We start from the raw sequence: 7,594 nt of genomic DNA on the forward strand, positions 1-7,594 counted from the left end.
ACATATTCTCCAATTTTACTTTTTCAACCTTTTCTATCTTTTCTCTTTTTTTTCTATTTTTATAATAATTTTTACATAATCCCTTTTTATCCTTTTGTTTTTCTTTCTACTTCTATTTCCTGCGTTCTTCTTCCCTCCTCCTGTTCGTCATTCTTTCGGATGTTTGTACTATCCTTTTTGTCGTCTTCCTTTCTCCTACATTATCCATTTCTCTACCTGTCCTCTTTCTACTTCTCACTATTATACTTTCTTTCCCTTATCCGCCTTTCCGTTTCATTTTTTCCCACTTTTAAGTAAATTATTCACCAAACATTGTCCACTCTCTCTTGATTTCCACGAATCAAACATAAACTTATATCATAAATTTGCTTTTCATTCCTATTTTCTTCGCATTTTCTCAGAATATTTAATTAAATCAACTGAATTACAAATTTATTTCTACTGCTTTTTCTTACTATTTAAAACTAGTTAAACAAGAATAAATTGTTTTTTCCTTTCGTTTATTCAGAAAAACTTTTATTTTAACAAACTATAATTCTTTTTGACTAAGCATATGGGAACATAAACAAATCTCTCAAAAAAATAAATTCTTCCATGAGATGTTATGTAACTTGACAATAACACAAAAAAAAAATTAAAAGATAATCAGTTCTTCACGGACAAATCTGACATAACAGACAATTTACATTTTTTGTTTCTTTTCCATTCTTATAAATCTCATAAAAAGATATCAAAATATCAGGACAAAAACACAAAGTTTCTTCCTCTTCTAAACAAAAATTGAGATATGAATGTTTCCCGGATATATATAAAGTAAACCAGGCCATTACTGTAAAGTTGATTATAAACTTTGATTGATGACCGTTACTTGTTTATCTTCCGGTTCTGACTATTTATTTCTTTTGCCGTAATGACCCCTGACGAGTGCCAAGTTTACTTTCGTCCACCTCTCCCAGCCTTTCCACTTCCGTCCTCCTTTTGTATGATCTTCCACTTTCACCACCGTTCGGAGTACTGCAATTAAAAATACATTACGTTAACAAACATAGTCAATTTTAATTATTTTCTTTCCTTACACCTTCAATAGACTATGTATTTGGCTAGAGAACTTTAATCATGTTTTTTTTTTCTGTCATACATCATTTGTGTTTGAAATCTGTTATTCATGAATTTCTAAACTCCTTCCTGCCATTAATTTAAAAACATGAATTTAATCGCTCAACTTTTGTTTATTTGTACTTCTCCTTTATTTTCAATACCAAATTACTTTACACATAAATACCTGAACTGATCCGCAGTATCAGCCTCCTTCACCGCCACAATCTGGATTTCTCCGACATTGTCAATGTTGCCGGCTTGTCCGACGTGGCTCTCAGCGGTTTCTCCGACCCTAGGGAACTCCGTCATTCTGTCCGGCTCCGCAATTATGTGACCGGATCTCTCCACCCTTTGCTCTTCCGGGATTGCGTCCTCAATTTTTGATGTAGTTTTAACATCTGTCTGGCTGTTCTCCTCCTTCAATTGCAATACGTCAAGAATTCTTCTCTCCTGTACGCCGATAAATTCCTCAGATCTCTCCCTTTCCCGGCTCTCCTTACACAAAGTATTTAAATATCCCTGGACATCCTCGGATTCCGACCTCTGTACGTCCTCGACTGTCCTGTCTCGAACATTCCTAAAAGATTATATATTATACTTCCTTTCCTCTTCTAATGAACTTTTCAATAAAAACAAAAAATAACTGCTGTTTTTCCCTTCCTTTCCTCTTCCTTTCTCGGATACCTTCCTAATGTTACCAATCTTATATTGATAAAGCCCTGTCTCCTTCCTTCTCTATAACCTAACCTATCTCCATTTTTATTTATTCCCATGTCCGTCTTTTGTTTCTGACATTTGTCTACTACTTTTATGCATTGATTTGCGGAATTTTTTTTGTCGTCATACATATTATATTTCCAAAAACCCCCCCCCCCCCACTATAAACTTAACCCACCTGTCCTCTTCGGTATACACCTCCGTCTGTTGGCTCTGCCTGTCCCCCATTGACCTCTGGTCTTCCTCTCTCCTCTGTGATCTATTACGGTACCATAGTAACTCGGCAGAAGCCTAAACAATACTCAAGGTAAAATTCCTTTCAACCGTATAATTCGTCTTACATAAAACTTGCAATTGTTCAAACCTTCTTAAAACTTCCCTTTTCCCGTGCACTTTCAGGATACCAAACCCAACTTTTTGATCTCACACATTACTTAATATCTATACTCTCTTACCTTATCCATGTCCTGTTTTGTCCCTTCGGTTTGAACCCCCCTCTCCGCGACCTGGCGAGGAATTACAGGTTCATATCTAAATAATAAACATTCATAAAATTATTGCCTCTTCCAACAACAAAAGTTAAACATTTTACCAAATACTACAAAATGTTGTAATTACTAATTAACAAAACTCATATGGATTCAACCTTTCCCTTTAACTTCCTTTCAGCTTATTCTACCAGTTGCGGTTTATAAATTTATAAATATCTCTTATTCCACCTGTGTTCAGGCACCGTGCGAACTGTTGGCTGGCTGACCTCTGGCTTCTCTCCCTCGCCCTCAACTCCAGCCCACTTCCCTACCGGTCTCTGAGATCGCCTTAACATGTTTTCTGTTCAATAGAAAGGATATATAACAGTGCTCCCTAATATTCATCTTCTATTCTATCAGTTAGTACCGAAGCTAACCTCCTTGAACAAAACAGAAAACAATAAAACATGTCAATCCGTGAAGATTCTGTCACCGTTGTTTTCACAATTATAAAGGGACCCATCACCAACAGGATTTAAAGTGCCCATCACCAACATAATATGAAAAAACCCATCACTGACATGCTATTAAATGTCCCATCACCAACATAATATAAAGGGACCCATCACCAACATCATAACAGAACCCGTCACCACTAAACTACCTCCATATTAACACCATCAATCGATATATAACTCCGGCGATCAGCGGTGTAATCCCGACGCTCAACACTACCTCCCCGATACAACTCTTGATACTAACTTCGCTCCTGCCTTCTACTTCCCTACCAGACACTGTGCTCTTGGCCAGGCACTCTTTAATGGACCTAAACCCATCATTTGTCAACAAATGTTTTTAATCCATCAACCATCTTAGCATATCATCAATCATGGAAATACTTCATTCATATCGTTAATTACCTGGTCACGGATGTTAAAATCCGGTTTGACATTATGCTAGACGAACCCTCCTGCTCCTGGGCCAACAGATGGTTCACGGTCTCTGTCACTGCCTCCCCCACGCTGTCGCATACCTTCATAACGGCCTGCTCTGCGCTCCTGCTCACAGCGCTGGATACAGCGTTCAAAGCAGTTAGGTTAATAACCCCTCCTCTCATGTTTACAGTCTCTTTCCTTCTGAAAAACTTCGCATTTTAGGATTTTATATAAAACTAAATGAAAATAAAATCACATAACGCTCTTACAAATATTACTATTAATTACAGCAAATTACAACTTTCAATTAAATTATGTTTTAATTATTCTACCAATTAAAATTCCATCAAATTTATACTTTCAATTCAATTTCAAATTTGTTTCCCAAAATAACATGGTTAACGCCGTTTCACTCATTCCCTGTTATTATAATTTTCCGTTTTTATATTATTTATTAATTGTTCTCACAGTTTTATATCAAAAAAAATATAAGATTAATTCCACACGCCATCCGTGAATGTTTAACTGTCTGTCGGGCCCCACTTCTCATGTGTGAATGACTTAAACTTACTGCAACTTGCTATCTCCAACCTGTTTTTGCCAAACAGTTTTCGTGCCAATAATTTCTAACAACCTCACTTCCGAAAACCTGTTTTGGACCCTGCAGTTCCTTTTCCTTTTCCGCTCTTCTAACTTCATCTTTCCATCATTGTCTTCCTTTACTGTTTCTCTTCCATTCGTTGTCCGTTTTATAAACATTTGTACTTTCACTCATGATACCAACCAAATTGTTTATTGATCTTTAATTCATGGTCTGTACTTTCACGCTTTTCATTTTCATGTACTTAAACAAACCCCCCCCTACCCTGTCCCTATACTTCCCCACCTCTCTAAAACCCCCCCCTCTGTGACGCACAGACCGCTCACTTAACCTTGAACTTGAACTCTGTGTCTCCTCCCCCCCCCCTATGTTAGTTTCACTCTTACTTTTACGTATACAATACTTTCCCTTTTTTCACGCTTATGCAAATAATTTTTTTTCCAGACCAATATTTATCTTAATACACAATGTCATTTATATATTATTAACTATAAGTATATATTTTCCCATACCTATATCTATCTTTCTGTCTATTATACTTCGTTTTATTCTCCCATATTTCTCCCTGTTAAAACCTCTCTCCAGCTCATGTCCCATGTTCTCTCATTACTAACTTAATGCCTATCACCATGATTCCTGTTTCTGGTTACCCCTCCAGTTCTAACCCAACCTGTCTACATATCCAATGGTACATTTTCGAACACATTCTCATTTAGGATACCAGTCCTCACTTCCTCCGACCCGTGTCCTCTGGCGCAGGGGGAACAGTCCTCGCATCTCCGAGGATTTCTAGCATACCAGACTCGAGTCTCTTCATCAGCCTCAACAGGAACCTCAGTAACCCTATGCCGCCGTTCACCAGACAATCAAGAATAAGAAGTCTCACTACGGGCAACAGAATTTCCACGCCGAACTAACAAACATAGACCTAACATAAACACCCAAAGTTAAAGAAATAATAAGGGTTTAAAACTTAACAATAATAAAACTGTACCAATTATGTTGCAGAGAAGATTCAAGAACAACAAACACAAGCTAATTAACACTGAAGGATTAGGAAACCAAGTGTGAAACCAATTATCCTCAGATGCAACATTAGGAACAGTAGACAGCTCCTCAGTAATGTTTGATATTGGATGAACAAGGACGGGTCCCATTCCAAAACCAAATGGTGATAATTAAAAATCTGAAAAGAGAACACAAAACATTACCACTGTAAGTTATGCAAGAAACTTATTTTACGAAAGCTAATATTAAACTGCAGCAGAAACACATGTTACAACCCGAAACTTTCAAATATGAGCAAAACCAAATAGCTGGAGAACTATAAAGGGATAAATTTACAATCAAAATCCACAACTCAAACCTGAAATTCAATAAATTTAAAATCCAAAATAGATAAACTTTTATATAAAAACATTAATATGAATTTTCGTTAATAAAGATTTAACCCTGTAAAGTTACAAAAACACAAATATAAAATATTGTAATCGAATATGTTATATTACACTTCAAGATAGCTTGAAGATAATGCCCTAGATACAGCCAATTTACACCTCAACACTTCAAAGATACAATCTGTTTAGCCATTATCCTTACACAAACCCCCCCCCTCGGAAAGATATCCTTTCTTTTCTTGGAGAGAGGGGAATATGTAAAACTGCAAGTTTTAATTCTAACTATGTTTCTCTGTATGATTAATAATTGATGATAAAGATATAATTGGCCTTGAATCTGGGAACTATCTAGCCTGTATACCCATCATCAATTATCGAGATCCCTGGGTAAAAGATCGTAGAAACATCTAAAACTTCTAGAACCAGCTAGAAGAAAAGATGCACGCAAAGAATACGTGAGTCAGAGAACCTTTTCTCAAGAAAGTTCTAGAATAATTTATCAAGCAGCGCCAAAAAACAAGCGCAACAGCTTCGAGAATGTTCTAGAACAATCTATCATGGTTTACTATAAAAAGCCAGGAAAGACTCTAACTCGGGTTAGTTAGTTGGATTTGAATCCTAGATCTTTGCTCTCAGATCTGTATTTATTTTGACGTGTATCTTTGAAGAAACAAATTGGAAAATCTAGGTAATAAATCATTTTATTTGTAAATATTTGTTTTGTCAATATCCGTAATTCGCATTTATCTATTCGCCCTAAACTGATTCATAGAGGTTGAAATCCAATAGTATTAAGTAAAGATAGATATATATATATTTTGTAAAATCAGATTGTTTATACTTTTATTCAAATATCGTTATATATTAAGTTCTATATTCGTAATTATATTTTCGTTTTAACTAATCATTTATATGATTAATATTGTCAAAATTTTTCCCTTGGACTGAAATACATAGCTAAACGAAAACCTCAGTGTTAAAAATATATATAGAGATAGTAGTTAAGAAGGATTATAATTCTCTTAAAACGGAGAGGAACAATATCTGAGTAGGATTAAAGTTACATATTTAAAAGTTCTAACCTTCCGGATTAAATAATTGAATAGTATATACTTGAGAACAAAAAGTGAAACATAGAAATTGGTTCATAACAAAGAAACCTTAAAACTTATTCAGAAATACTTTGTCCGCCATAAAATGCGTGGCAGCCTTTAATGCAGGGCTTATTGATTAAACTATTAGAACAGAATAGAGGCCTCAAAACTGTTTTTGTTTAACCTTTGAATCCTGCATTATTTGCTTTTGGGCGAGCCAAAGCTACTGGAATCTTCTTTGTACAATCTTTTATTCAAAAACTCATCAGAAACTATATGATTTATTGTCGTACTTCGTTTATTTATCTTAAACATTAAAAATAGTCAAATTGCGATTCATATCAGCAATTTTATAAAAGGTTGCTTATCATAAGAATAGGTAACACTTTTACACTTGTATCTTAGTTTTCTAGAACTATACCAAAAAGTGATCAAAATCATGCAATTTATCTTAAGGAAAGTGAGGCACTTTTGCACTTTCTTATAAAAACGTACATGTCTTAAATATTTCTGGAAGGGACAACATTTCCGATTTTTTAAGTAGATTAGGTTTAAGTAAAGAAACATTTTTTACGCAAACTTTATGCCCTCTCAAAATAAATCATGATGAAAGAAAAAAACTGCCTGAACTTCTAACATGGACTGATATTACAAAATATTTCAAAGAAAATCCAAATTTAATCAAATTCTCAGAATCTAAAATAAACACTGAAATCCAAAATCAATATTTTATTGATCTAGTACAAGACAGTTCACCACCAGTACAATTCAACAGTCTGAAATTATTTATGGAACAAACCAATTTCATAGATAAATTCCTTACTAGAGAGGAACTCATAATAAATCAATCTAAAGAGCCCAAATTAGATGGTTCAGTAGAACGCAATGGTGTTATATTCTATAATGATCTGCCAGTATTGCCACTAAACTTATATATTCCATGTATCATGAGAGAACATATTTTAGGCTTACACTTAGGCCTGGTGTCCTTAATGAAAACATGTATGAACCATGGATCAACTATAGGATAAATTGTCGGCGCAGTCCGCCCTGCCTAATTAGCTTGGCTCAGATTTACTAATCATACAGCTGTATATACATGTATAAATTAAGATAATCAATCAATCTTCTTGTAGGAATTAGGGTTATCATAAATGTTGCACACACTATTTCTGCAAAATCAACAGTGGTTTTATTAAAATAATTCACGAAAACAATATTTTTTACTATTGATTAGGGCTCACGTTAAGACATATTTAAATTTGACACTATTTAGTGATTT

This window comes from Eurytemora carolleeae, unplaced genomic scaffold, assembly GCF_000591075.1.
Source record: "Eurytemora carolleeae unplaced genomic scaffold, Eaff_2.0 scaffold1202, whole genome shotgun sequence".
Lineage (NCBI taxonomy): Eukaryota > Metazoa > Arthropoda > Copepoda > Calanoida > Temoridae > Eurytemora > Eurytemora carolleeae.